This window comes from Ochotona curzoniae, unplaced genomic scaffold (genome assembly GCF_017591425.1).
Source record: "Ochotona curzoniae isolate NIBS_2020 unplaced genomic scaffold, NIBS_Ocur_1.0 scaffold_3835, whole genome shotgun sequence".
NCBI lineage: Eukaryota > Metazoa > Chordata > Mammalia > Lagomorpha > Ochotonidae > Ochotona > Ochotona curzoniae.
Window position 1 is genome coordinate 37,936,948 of NW_024467114.1, and position 13,986 is coordinate 37,950,933.

Here is a 13,986-nt window from a genome sequence, read left to right on the forward strand (position 1 = left end):
GTTGAGCCTGTGGAGCTCGGCAGCATCCATGTTGCCGGGGGTCATATGCCCGAGCTTCAGCCCCGCCCCTTTTTCCGGCCCGGGCTAGGGTCTAGCCACGCCCCTGGCGTACCAAGCTCGGGGTTCAGATTGGCTGTACCTGCTTGTCCATGCCAGGCCCGAAAAGGGCCGCGCGTGGGGGTCCAGCCACCCCGAAGCAGCATTCTGAGTGTGCGTGAAGACTGCTGGTTGCTTCCCAGAAGACGAACTTGGTTGAGCCTGGGAACCCCGGCAGCAGCCATTTAACTGGTGGTCAGGTCCCCTTGCATCAGCCCCGCCCCTCTTCCCGGCCCGGGCTTGGGTCTAGCCACGCCCCTAGTGTCGCGGGCCCTGTTGTCAGATTGGCTGTACCTGCTTGTCCACGCTAGGCCCGAAAAGGGCCGCGCGTGAGGGTCCTGCATCCCCGAAGCAGCCTTCCGAATGGGCGTGAAGGCTGCTGGTTGCTTCCCAAGAGACGAGCTTGGCCGAGCCTGGTAACCCTGGCAGCACCCATGTTGCCATAGGTCACGTCTCCGACTGTCAGCCCCGCCCCTCTGCCCAGCCAGGGCTTGGGTCTAGCCACCCCCGTAGCGCCACCAGCCCGGGGGTGAGATGAGCTGTACCTGCACGACCACGCGAGGCCCGAAAAGGGGCACGTGCGTGGGTGTCCAGCCTCTCCGATACAGCCTTCAGAGTGGGCGTGAAGGCTGCTGGTTGCTTCCCAGGAGACGAGCTTGGCCGAGCCTGGGGACCTTGGCGGCAGGCCTGTTGCCGGGGGTCAGGTCCCCGCATATCAGCCCTGCCCCTCTTCCTGGCGTGGGCTTGTGTCTAGCCACGCACCTAGCGTCCCTGGCCCGGGGTTCGGATGGCTATACCTGCTCGTCCACGCCAAGCCCGAAAAGGGCCACGTGTGGAAGTTCCAGCCTAACCGAATCAGCCTTCTGAGTGGGCGTGAATGCTGCTGGTTGCTTCCCAGGAGACGAGCTTGGTTGGGCTTGGGTACCCCGGTAGCCACTGCTGGGGTTCAGGTCCCCACGCATCAGCCCCTTCACTCTGCCCGGCCCTGGCTTAGCCACGCCCCAAGCGTGCCAGGCCAGGGGGTCGGGTTGACTGTACCTGCTTGTCCACGCGAGGCCTGAAAAGGGCCACGCGTGGGGGTCCAGCATCCCCGAAGTAGCCTTCCGAGTGGGTGTGAAGAGTGCTGGTTGCTTCCCAGGAGACGAACTTGGTTGATTCTGGGGACCCCGGCAGCATCCATGTTGCTTGGTTGGGCTTGTTTGGGCTTGGTTGGGCTTAAGGACCCCGGCAGCCACAATTCCGGGGGTCAGGTCCCCACGCATCAGCCCCGCCCCTCTGCCAGGCCCGGGCTTGGGCTTAGCAATGCCCCTAGCGCCACCAGCTCGTGTGTCTAATGAGCTGTACCTGCACGACCAAGTCAGGCCCGAAAAGGGCCACGCGTGGGTGGTCCAGCCTCCCTGAAACAACCTTCCAAGTGTGCGTGGAGACTGCTGGTTGCTTCCCAGAAGATGCACTTGGCCAAGCCTGGAGACCCAGGCAGCAGCCTGCTGCCGGGGTCACGTCCCCGAGCGTCAGCCCCGCCCCTCTGCCTGGCCTGTGCTTGGTTCTAGCCACGCCCCTAGTGCCACCAGCCCGGAGGACTGATGAGCTGTACCTGAACAACCACGCCAGGCCTGAAATTGGCCACGCGTGGGGGGTCTAGCCTCCCCAAAGCAGCCCTCTGAGGGGGCGTGAAGGCAGCTGGTTTCTTCCCAGGGAACGAGCTTGGTTGGGCTTGGGGACACCGTTAGCTACACTGCTGTGGGTCAGGTCCCCACTCGTCAGCGCCACCCTTCTACCCGGCCCGGGCTTGGGCTTAGCCACGCCCCTAGCACCACCAGCCCTGGTGTCGGATGAGCTGTACCTGCATGACCATGCCAGGCCCGAAAAGGTCCACGCGTGGGGGGTGCAGCCTCCCCGAAGCAGCCTTCAGACTGGGCGTGAAGGCTGCTGGTTGCTTCCCAGGAGAAGAAATTGGCCGAGCCTGGGGACCCCAGCAGCAGCCACGTTGCTGGTGGTCACGTCCCCGCGCGTCAGCCCCAGCCCTCTGCCTAGCCCGGGCTAGGGTCTAGCCACGTCCCTGGCGTCCCTGACTCGGGATTCGGATTGGCTGTAGCTGCTCGTCCACGCCAGGCCCGAAAAGGGCCACGCGTGGGGGGTCCAGCCTCCACAAAGCAGCCTTCCGAGTGGGTGTGAAGGCTGCTGGTTGCTTCCCAGGAGACGAGCTTGGTTGGGCTTTGGACCCCAGCAGCCACCATGTTGCTGGGGGAATCACTTCATCGAGCTTCAACCCGCCAATCTTCCCTGCCTGGGCTTGGGTCTAGCCACGCCCCTCACGTCCCTGTCCCGGGGGTCGGATGAGCTGTATCTGCTCGTCCACGCTAAGCCCGAAAAGGGCCACGCGTTTGGGCCCAGCCACCCAGAAGTAGCCTTCCGAATGGGCGTGAATACTGCTGGTTGCTTCCCAGTAGACGAACTTGGTTGAGCCTGTGGACCCATGTAGCATCCATGTAGCCGGGCGTCACATACTTGATCGTCAGCCCCGCCCCTCTTCCCGGCTCGGGCTAGGGTCTAGCCACACCCCTAGCATCCCAGGCCCGGGGGTCGGATTGGCTGTACCTGTTCGTCCACGCTAAGCCCTAAAAGGGCCACGCGTGTGGCGCAGGAGCCCAGAAGCATCCTTCCAAGTGGGCATGAAGGCTGCTGATTGCTTCCCTGGAGTTGAGGTTGGTTTGGCTTGGGGACCCCGGCAGCCACTGCTGGGGTCAGGTCCCCACGCGTCAGCCCCGCCCCTCTGCCCGGCCCAGGCTTGGGCTTAGCCATGCCCCTAGCGCCACGAGCCCGTTTTTGAATTGGCTGTACGTGCTCCGCCATGCGAGGCCTAAAAAGGGCCACGCGTGGGGGTACAGCCTACTGGTTGCTTCCCAGGAGACGAACTCGGTTGAGCCTGTGGAGCTCGGCAGCATCCATGTTGCCGGGGGTCATATGCCCGAGCTTCAGCCCCGCCCCTTTTTCCGGCCCGGGCTAGGGTCTAGCCACGCCCCTGGCGTACCAAGCTCGGGGTTCAGATTGGCTGTACCTGCTTGTCCATGCCAGGCCCGAAAAGGGCCGCGCGTGGGGGTCCAGCCACCCCGAAGCAGCATTCTGAGTGTGCGTGAAGACTGCTGGTTGCTTCCCAGAAGACGAACTTGGTTGAGCCTGGGAACCCCGGCAGCAGCCATTTAACTGGTGGTCAGGTCCCCTTGCATCAGCCCCGCCCCTCTTCCCGGCCCGGGCTTGGGTCTAGCCACGCCCCTAGTGTCGCGGGCCCTGTTGTCAGATTGGCTGTACCTGCTTGTCCACGCTAGGCCCGAAAAGGGCCGCGCGTGAGGGTCCTGCATCCCCGAAGCAGCCTTCCGAATGGGCGTGAAGGCTGCTGGTTGCTTCCCAAGAGACGAGCTTGGCCGAGCCTGGTAACCCTGGCAGCACCCATGTTGCCATAGGTCACGTCTCCGACTGTCAGCCCCGCCCCTCTGCCCAGCCAGGGCTTGGGTCTAGCCACCCCCGTAGCGCCACCAGCCCGGGGGTGAGATGAGCTGTACCTGCACGACCACGCGAGGCCCGAAAAGGGGCACGTGCGTGGGTGTCCAGCCTCTCCGATACAGCCTTCAGAGTGGGCGTGAAGGCTGCTGGTTGCTTCCCAGGAGACGAGCTTGGCCGAGCCTGGGGACCTTGGCGGCAGGCCTGTTGCCGGGGGTCAGGTCCCCGCATATCAGCCCTGCCCCTCTTCCTGGCGTGGGCTTGTGTCTAGCCACGCACCTAGCGTCCCTGGCCCGGGGTTCGGATGGCTATACCTGCTCGTCCACGCCAAGCCCGAAAAGGGCCACGTGTGGAAGTTCCAGCCTAACCGAATCAGCCTTCTGAGTGGGCGTGAATGCTGCTGGTTGCTTCCCAGGAGACGAGCTTGGTTGGGCTTGGGTACCCCGGTAGCCACTGCTGGGGTTCAGGTCCCCACGCATCAGCCCCTTCACTCTGCCCGGCCCTGGCTTAGCCACGCCCCAAGCGTGCCAGGCCAGGGGGTCGGGTTGACTGTACCTGCTTGTCCACGCGAGGCCTGAAAAGGGCCACGCGTGGGGGTCCAGCATCCCCGAAGTAGCCTTCCGAGTGGGTGTGAAGAGTGCTGGTTGCTTCCCAGGAGACGAACTTGGTTGATTCTGGGGACCCCGGCAGCATCCATGTTGCTTGGTTGGGCTTGTTTGGGCTTGGTTGGGCTTAAGGACCCCGGCAGCCACAATTCCGGGGGTCAGGTCCCCACGCATCAGCCCCGCCCCTCTGCCAGGCCCGGGCTTGGGCTTAGCAATGCCCCTAGCGCCACCAGCTCGTGTGTCTAATGAGCTGTACCTGCACGACCAAGTCAGGCCCGAAAAGGGCCACGCGTGGGTGGTCCAGCCTCCCTGAAACAACCTTCCAAGTGTGCGTGGAGACTGCTGGTTGCTTCCCAGAAGATGCACTTGGCCAAGCCTGGAGACCCAGGCAGCAGCCTGCTGCCGGGGTCACGTCCCCGAGCGTCAGCCCCGCCCCTCTGCCTGGCCTGTGCTTGGTTCTAGCCACGCCCCTAGTGCCACCAGCCCGGAGGACTGATGAGCTGTACCTGAACAACCACGCCAGGCCTGAAATTGGCCACGCGTGGGGGGTCTAGCCTCCCAAAGCAGCCCTCTGAGGGGGCGTGAAGGCAGCTGGTTTCTTCCCAGGGAACGAGCTTGGTTGGGCTTGGGGACACCGTTAGCTACACTGCTGTGGGTCAGGTCCCCACTCGTCAGCGCCACCCTTCTACCCGGCCCGGGCTTGGGCTTAGCCACGCCCCTAGCACCACCAGCCCTGGTGTCGGATGAGCTGTACCTGCATGACCATGCCAGGCCCGAAAAGGTCCACGCGTGGGGGGTGCAGCCTCCCCGAAGCAGCCTTCAGACTGGGCGTGAAGGCTGCTGGTTGCTTCCCAGGAGAAGAAATTGGCCGAGCCTGGGGACCCCAGCAGCAGCCACGTTGCTGGTGGTCACGTCCCCGCGCGTCAGCCCCAGCCCTCTGCCTAGCCCGGGCTAGGGTCTAGCCACGTCCCTGGCGTCCCTGACTCGGGATTCGGATTGGCTGTAGCTGCTCGTCCACGCCAGGCCCGAAAAGGGCCACGCGTGGGGGGTCCAGCCTCCACAAAGCAGCCTTCCGAGTGGGTGTGAAGGCTGCTGGTTGCTTCCCAGGAGACGAGCTTGGTTGGGCTTTGGACCCCAGCAGCCACCATGTTGCTGGGGGAATCACTTCATCGAGCTTCAACCCGCCAATCTTCCCTGCCTGGGCTTGGGTCTAGCCACGCCCCTCACGTCCCTGTCCCGGGGGTCGGATGAGCTGTATCTGCTCGTCCACGCTAAGCCCGAAAAGGGCCACGCGTTTGGGCCCAGCCACCCAGAAGTAGCCTTCCGAATGGGCGTGAATACTGCTGGTTGCTTCCCAGTAGACGAACTTGGTTGAGCCTGTGGACCCATGTAGCATCCATGTAGCCGGGCGTCACATACTTGATCGTCAGCCCCGCCCCTCTTCCCGGCTCGGGCTAGGGTCTAGCCACACCCCTAGCATCCCAGGCCCGGGGGTCGGATTGGCTGTACCTGTTCGTCCACGCTAAGCCCTAAAAGGGCCACGCGTGTGGCGCAGGAGCCCAGAAGCATCCTTCCAAGTGGGCATGAAGGCTGCTGATTGCTTCCCTGGAGTTGAGGTTGGTTTGGCTTGGGGACCCCGGCAGCCACTGCTGGGGTCAGGTCCCCACGCGTCAGCCCCGCCCCTCTGCCCGGCCCAGGCTTGGGCTTAGCCATGCCCCTAGCGCCACGAGCCCGTTTTTGAATTGGCTGTACGTGCTCCGCCATGCGAGGCCTAAAAAGGGCCACGCGTGGGGGTACAGCCTACTGGTTGCTTCCCAGGAGACGAACTCGGTTGAGCCTGTGGAGCTCGGCAGCATCCATGTTGCCGGGGGTCATATGCCCGAGCTTCAGCCCCGCCCCTTTTTCCGGCCCGGGCTAGGGTCTAGCCACGCCCCTGGCGTACCAAGCTCGGGGTTCAGATTGGCTGTACCTGCTTGTCCATGCCAGGCCCGAAAAGGGCCGCGCGTGGGGGTCCAGCCACCCCGAAGCAGCATTCTGAGTGTGCGTGAAGACTGCTGGTTGCTTCCCAGAAGACGAACTTGGTTGAGCCTGGGAACCCCGGCAGCAGCCATTTAACTGGTGGTCAGGTCCCCTTGCATCAGCCCCGCCCCTCTTCCCGGCCCGGGCTTGGGTCTAGCCACGCCCCTAGTGTCGCGGGCCCTGTTGTCAGATTGGCTGTACCTGCTTGTCCACGCTAGGCCCGAAAAGGGCCGCGCGTGAGGGTCCTGCATCCCCGAAGCAGCCTTCCGAATGGGCGTGAAGGCTGCTGGTTGCTTCCCAAGAGACGAGCTTGGCCGAGCCTGGTAACCCTGGCAGCACCCATGTTGCCATAGGTCACGTCTCCGACTGTCAGCCCCGCCCCTCTGCCCAGCCAGGGCTTGGGTCTAGCCACCCCCGTAGCGCCACCAGCCCGGGGGTGAGATGAGCTGTACCTGCACGACCACGCGAGGCCCGAAAAGGGGCACGTGCGTGGGTGTCCAGCCTCTCCGATACAGCCTTCAGAGTGGGCGTGAAGGCTGCTGGTTGCTTCCCAGGAGACGAGCTTGGCCGAGCCTGGGGACCTTGGCGGCAGGCCTGTTGCCGGGGGTCAGGTCCCCGCATATCAGCCCTGCCCCTCTTCCTGGCGTGGGCTTGTGTCTAGCCACGCACCTAGCGTCCCTGGCCCGGGGTTCGGATGGCTATACCTGCTCGTCCACGCCAAGCCCGAAAAGGGCCACGTGTGGAAGTTCCAGCCTAACCGAATCAGCCTTCTGAGTGGGCGTGAATGCTGCTGGTTGCTTCCCAGGAGACGAGCTTGGTTGGGCTTGGGTACCCCGGTAGCCACTGCTGGGGTTCAGGTCCCCACGCATCAGCCCCTTCACTCTGCCCGGCCCTGGCTTAGCCACGCCCCAAGCGTGCCAGGCCAGGGGGTCGGGTTGACTGTACCTGCTTGTCCACGCGAGGCCTGAAAAGGGCCACGCGTGGGGGTCCAGCATCCCCGAAGTAGCCTTCCGAGTGGGTGTGAAGAGTGCTGGTTGCTTCCCAGGAGACGAACTTGGTTGATTCTGGGGACCCCGGCAGCATCCATGTTGCTTGGTTGGGCTTGTTTGGGCTTGGTTGGGCTTAAGGACCCCGGCAGCCACAATTCCGGGGGTCAGGTCCCCACGCATCAGCCCCGCCCCTCTGCCAGGCCCGGGCTTGGGCTTAGCAATGCCCCTAGCGCCACCAGCTCGTGTGTCTAATGAGCTGTACCTGCACGACCAAGTCAGGCCCGAAAAGGGCCACGCGTGGGTGGTCCAGCCTCCCTGAAACAACCTTCCAAGTGTGCGTGGAGACTGCTGGTTGCTTCCCAGAAGATGCACTTGGCCAAGCCTGGAGACCCAGGCAGCAGCCTGCTGCCGGGGTCACGTCCCCGAGCGTCAGCCCCGCCCCTCTGCCTGGCCTGTGCTTGGTTCTAGCCACGCCCCTAGTGCCACCAGCCCGGAGGACTGATGAGCTGTACCTGAACAACCACGCCAGGCCTGAAATTGGCCACGCGTGGGGGGTCTAGCCTCCCCAAAGCAGCCCTCTGAGGGGGCGTGAAGGCAGCTGGTTTCTTCCCAGGGAACGAGCTTGGTTGGGCTTGGGGACACCGTTAGCTACACTGCTGTGGGTCAGGTCCCCACTCGTCAGCGCCACCCTTCTACCCGGCCCGGGCTTGGGCTTAGCCACGCCCCTAGCACCACCAGCCCTGGTGTCGGATGAGCTGTACCTGCATGACCATGCCAGGCCCGAAAAGGTCCACGCGTGGGGGGTGCAGCCTCCCCGAAGCAGCCTTCAGACTGGGCGTGAAGGCTGCTGGTTGCTTCCCAGGAGAAGAAATTGGCCGAGCCTGGGGACCCCAGCAGCAGCCACGTTGCTGGTGGTCACGTCCCCGCGCGTCAGCCCCAGCCCTCTGCCTAGCCCGGGCTAGGGTCTAGCCACGTCCCTGGCGTCCCTGACTCGGGATTCGGATTGGCTGTAGCTGCTCGTCCACGCCAGGCCCGAAAAGGGCCACGCGTGGGGGGTCCAGCCTCCACAAAGCAGCCTTCCGAGTGGGTGTGAAGGCTGCTGGTTGCTTCCCAGGAGACGAGCTTGGTTGGGCTTTGGACCCCAGCAGCCACCATGTTGCTGGGGGAATCACTTCATCGAGCTTCAACCCGCCAATCTTCCCTGCCTGGGCTTGGGTCTAGCCACGCCCCTCACGTCCCTGTCCCGGGGGTCGGATGAGCTGTATCTGCTCGTCCACGCTAAGCCCGAAAAGGGCCACGCGTTTGGGCCCAGCCACCCAGAAGTAGCCTTCCGAATGGGCGTGAATACTGCTGGTTGCTTCCCAGTAGACGAACTTGGTTGAGCCTGTGGACCCATGTAGCATCCATGTAGCCGGGCGTCACATACTTGATCGTCAGCCCCGCCCCTCTTCCCGGCTCGGGCTAGGGTCTAGCCACACCCCTAGCATCCCAGGCCCGGGGGTCGGATTGGCTGTACCTGTTCGTCCACGCTAAGCCCTAAAAGGGCCACGCGTGTGGCGCAGGAGCCCAGAAGCATCCTTCCAAGTGGGCATGAAGGCTGCTGATTGCTTCCCTGGAGTTGAGGTTGGTTTGGCTTGGGGACCCCGGCAGCCACTGCTGGGGTCAGGTCCCCACGCGTCAGCCCCGCCCCTCTGCCCGGCCCAGGCTTGGGCTTAGCCATGCCCCTAGCGCCACGAGCCCGTTTTTGAATTGGCTGTACGTGCTCCGCCATGCGAGGCCTAAAAAGGGCCACGCGTGGGGGTACAGCCTACTGGTTGCTTCCCAGGAGACGAACTCGGTTGAGCCTGTGGAGCTCGGCAGCATCCATGTTGCCGGGGGTCATATGCCCGAGCTTCAGCCCCGCCCCTTTTTCCGGCCCGGGCTAGGGTCTAGCCACGCCCCTGGCGTACCAAGCTCGGGGTTCAGATTGGCTGTACCTGCTTGTCCATGCCAGGCCCGAAAAGGGCCGCGCGTGGGGGTCCAGCCACCCCGAAGCAGCATTCTGAGTGTGCGTGAAGACTGCTGGTTGCTTCCCAGAAGACGAACTTGGTTGAGCCTGGGAACCCCGGCAGCAGCCATTTAACTGGTGGTCAGGTCCCCTTGCATCAGCCCCGCCCCTCTTCCCGGCCCGGGCTTGGGTCTAGCCACGCCCCTAGTGTCGCGGGCCCTGTTGTCAGATTGGCTGTACCTGCTTGTCCACGCTAGGCCCGAAAAGGGCCGCGCGTGAGGGTCCTGCATCCCCGAAGCAGCCTTCCGAATGGGCGTGAAGGCTGCTGGTTGCTTCCCAAGAGACGAGCTTGGCCGAGCCTGGTAACCCTGGCAGCACCCATGTTGCCATAGGTCACGTCTCCGACTGTCAGCCCCGCCCCTCTGCCCAGCCAGGGCTTGGGTCTAGCCACCCCCGTAGCGCCACCAGCCCGGGGGTGAGATGAGCTGTACCTGCACGACCACGCGAGGCCCGAAAAGGGGCACGTGCGTGGGTGTCCAGCCTCTCCGATACAGCCTTCAGAGTGGGCGTGAAGGCTGCTGGTTGCTTCCCAGGAGACGAGCTTGGCCGAGCCTGGGGACCTTGGCGGCAGGCCTGTTGCCGGGGGTCAGGTCCCCGCATATCAGCCCTGCCCCTCTTCCTGGCGTGGGCTTGTGTCTAGCCACGCACCTAGCGTCCCTGGCCCGGGGTTCGGATGGCTATACCTGCTCGTCCACGCCAAGCCCGAAAAGGGCCACGTGTGGAAGTTCCAGCCTAACCGAATCAGCCTTCTGAGTGGGCGTGAATGCTGCTGGTTGCTTCCCAGGAGACGAGCTTGGTTGGGCTTGGGTACCCCGGTAGCCACTGCTGGGGTTCAGGTCCCCACGCATCAGCCCCTTCACTCTGCCCGGCCCTGGCTTAGCCACGCCCCAAGCGTGCCAGGCCAGGGGGTCGGGTTGACTGTACCTGCTTGTCCACGCGAGGCCTGAAAAGGGCCACGCGTGGGGGTCCAGCATCCCCGAAGTAGCCTTCCGAGTGGGTGTGAAGAGTGCTGGTTGCTTCCCAGGAGACGAACTTGGTTGATTCTGGGGACCCCGGCAGCATCCATGTTGCTTGGTTGGGCTTGTTTGGGCTTGGTTGGGCTTAAGGACCCCGGCAGCCACAATTCCGGGGGTCAGGTCCCCACGCATCAGCCCCGCCCCTCTGCCAGGCCCGGGCTTGGGCTTAGCAATGCCCCTAGCGCCACCAGCTCGTGTGTCTAATGAGCTGTACCTGCACGACCAAGTCAGGCCCGAAAAGGGCCACGCGTGGGTGGTCCAGCCTCCCTGAAACAACCTTCCAAGTGTGCGTGGAGACTGCTGGTTGCTTCCCAGAAGATGCACTTGGCCAAGCCTGGAGACCCAGGCAGCAGCCTGCTGCCGGGGTCACGTCCCCGAGCGTCAGCCCCGCCCCTCTGCCTGGCCTGTGCTTGGTTCTAGCCACGCCCCTAGTGCCACCAGCCCGGAGGACTGATGAGCTGTACCTGAACAACCACGCCAGGCCTGAAATTGGCCACGCGTGGGGGGTCTAGCCTCCCCAAAGCAGCCCTCTGAGGGGGCGTGAAGGCAGCTGGTTTCTTCCCAGGGAACGAGCTTGGTTGGGCTTGGGGACACCGTTAGCTACACTGCTGTGGGTCAGGTCCCCACTCGTCAGCGCCACCCTTCTACCCGGCCCGGGCTTGGGCTTAGCCACGCCCCTAGCACCACCAGCCCTGGTGTCGGATGAGCTGTACCTGCATGACCATGCCAGGCCCGAAAAGGTCCACGCGTGGGGGGTGCAGCCTCCCCGAAGCAGCCTTCAGACTGGGCGTGAAGGCTGCTGGTTGCTTCCCAGGAGAAGAAATTGGCCGAGCCTGGGGACCCCAGCAGCAGCCACGTTGCTGGTGGTCACGTCCCCGCGCGTCAGCCCCAGCCCTCTGCCTAGCCCGGGCTAGGGTCTAGCCACGTCCCTGGCGTCCCTGACTCGGGATTCGGATTGGCTGTAGCTGCTCGTCCACGCCAGGCCCGAAAAGGGCCACGCGTGGGGGGTCCAGCCTCCACAAAGCAGCCTTCCGAGTGGGTGTGAAGGCTGCTGGTTGCTTCCCAGGAGACGAGCTTGGTTGGGCTTTGGACCCCAGCAGCCACCATGTTGCTGGGGGAATCACTTCATCGAGCTTCAACCCGCCAATCTTCCCTGCCTGGGCTTGGGTCTAGCCACGCCCCTCACGTCCCTGTCCCGGGGGTCGGATGAGCTGTATCTGCTCGTCCACGCTAAGCCCGAAAAGGGCCACGCGTTTGGGCCCAGCCACCCAGAAGTAGCCTTCCGAATGGGCGTGAATACTGCTGGTTGCTTCCCAGTAGACGAACTTGGTTGAGCCTGTGGACCCATGTAGCATCCATGTAGCCGGGCGTCACATACTTGATCGTCAGCCCCGCCCCTCTTCCCGGCTCGGGCTAGGGTCTAGCCACACCCCTAGCATCCCAGGCCCGGGGGTCGGATTGGCTGTACCTGTTCGTCCACGCTAAGCCCTAAAAGGGCCACGCGTGTGGCGCAGGAGCCCAGAAGCATCCTTCCAAGTGGGCATGAAGGCTGCTGATTGCTTCCCTGGAGTTGAGGTTGGTTTGGCTTGGGGACCCCGGCAGCCACTGCTGGGGTCAGGTCCCCACGCGTCAGCCCCGCCCCTCTGCCCGGCCCAGGCTTGGGCTTAGCCATGCCCCTAGCGCCACGAGCCCGTTTTTGAATTGGCTGTACGTGCTCCGCCATGCGAGGCCTAAAAAGGGCCACGCGTGGGGGTACAGCCTACTGGTTGCTTCCCAGGAGACGAACTCGGTTGAGCCTGTGGAGCTCGGCAGCATCCATGTTGCCGGGGGTCATATGCCCGAGCTTCAGCCCCGCCCCTTTTTCCGGCCCGGGCTAGGGTCTAGCCACGCCCCTGGCGTACCAAGCTCGGGGTTCAGATTGGCTGTACCTGCTTGTCCATGCCAGGCCCGAAAAGGGCCGCGCGTGGGGGTCCAGCCACCCCGAAGCAGCATTCTGAGTGTGCGTGAAGACTGCTGGTTGCTTCCCAGAAGACGAACTTGGTTGAGCCTGGGAACCCCGGCAGCAGCCATTTAACTGGTGGTCAGGTCCCCTTGCATCAGCCCCGCCCCTCTTCCCGGCCCGGGCTTGGGTCTAGCCACGCCCCTAGTGTCGCGGGCCCTGTTGTCAGATTGGCTGTACCTGCTTGTCCACGCTAGGCCCGAAAAGGGCCGCGCGTGAGGGTCCTGCATCCCCGAAGCAGCCTTCCGAATGGGCGTGAAGGCTGCTGGTTGCTTCCCAAGAGACGAGCTTGGCCGAGCCTGGTAACCCTGGCAGCACCCATGTTGCCATAGGTCACGTCTCCGACTGTCAGCCCCGCCCCTCTGCCCAGCCAGGGCTTGGGTCTAGCCACCCCCGTAGCGCCACCAGCCCGGGGGTGAGATGAGCTGTACCTGCACGACCACGCGAGGCCCGAAAAGGGGCACGTGCGTGGGTGTCCAGCCTCTCCGATACAGCCTTCAGAGTGGGCGTGAAGGCTGCTGGTTGCTTCCCAGGAGACGAGCTTGGCCGAGCCTGGGGACCTTGGCGGCAGGCCTGTTGCCGGGGGTCAGGTCCCCGCATATCAGCCCTGCCCCTCTTCCTGGCGTGGGCTTGTGTCTAGCCACGCACCTAGCGTCCCTGGCCCGGGGTTCGGATGGCTATACCTGCTCGTCCACGCCAAGCCCGAAAAGGGCCACGTGTGGAAGTTCCAGCCTAACCGAATCAGCCTTCTGAGTGGGCGTGAATGCTGCTGGTTGCTTCCCAGGAGACGAGCTTGGTTGGGCTTGGGTACCCCGGTAGCCACTGCTGGGGTTCAGGTCCCCACGCATCAGCCCCTTCACTCTGCCCGGCCCTGGCTTAGCCACGCCCCAAGCGTGCCAGGCCAGGGGGTCGGGTTGACTGTACCTGCTTGTCCACGCGAGGCCTGAAAAGGGCCACGCGTGGGGGTCCAGCATCCCCGAAGTAGCCTTCCGAGTGGGTGTGAAGAGTGCTGGTTGCTTCCCAGGAGACGAACTTGGTTGATTCTGGGGACCCCGGCAGCATCCATGTTGCTTGGTTGGGCTTGTTTGGGCTTGGTTGGGCTTAAGGACCCCGGCAGCCACAATTCCGGGGGTCAGGTCCCCACGCATCAGCCCCGCCCCTCTGCCAGGCCCGGGCTTGGGCTTAGCAATGCCCCTAGCGCCACCAGCTCGTGTGTCTAATGAGCTGTACCTGCACGACCAAGTCAGGCCCGAAAAGGGCCACGCGTGGGTGGTCCAGCCTCCCTGAAACAACCTTCCAAGTGTGCGTGGAGACTGCTGGTTGCTTCCCAGAAGATGCACTTGGCCAAGCCTGGAGACCCAGGCAGCAGCCTGCTGCCGGGGTCACGTCCCCGAGCGTCAGCCCCGCCCCTCTGCCTGGCCTGTGCTTGGTTCTAGCCACGCCCCTAGTGCCACCAGCCCGGAGGACTGATGAGCTGTACCTGAACAACCACGCCAGGCCTGAAATTGGCCACGCGTGGGGGGTCTAGCCTCCCCAAAGCAGCCCTCTGAGGGGGCGTGAAGGCAGCTGGTTTCTTCCCAGGGAACGAGCTTGGTTGGGCTTGGGGACACCGTTAGCTACACTGCTGTGGGTCAGGTCCCCACTCGTCAGCGCCACCCTTCTACCCGGCCCGGGCTTGGGCTTAGCCACGCCCCTAGCACCACCAGCCCTGGTGTCG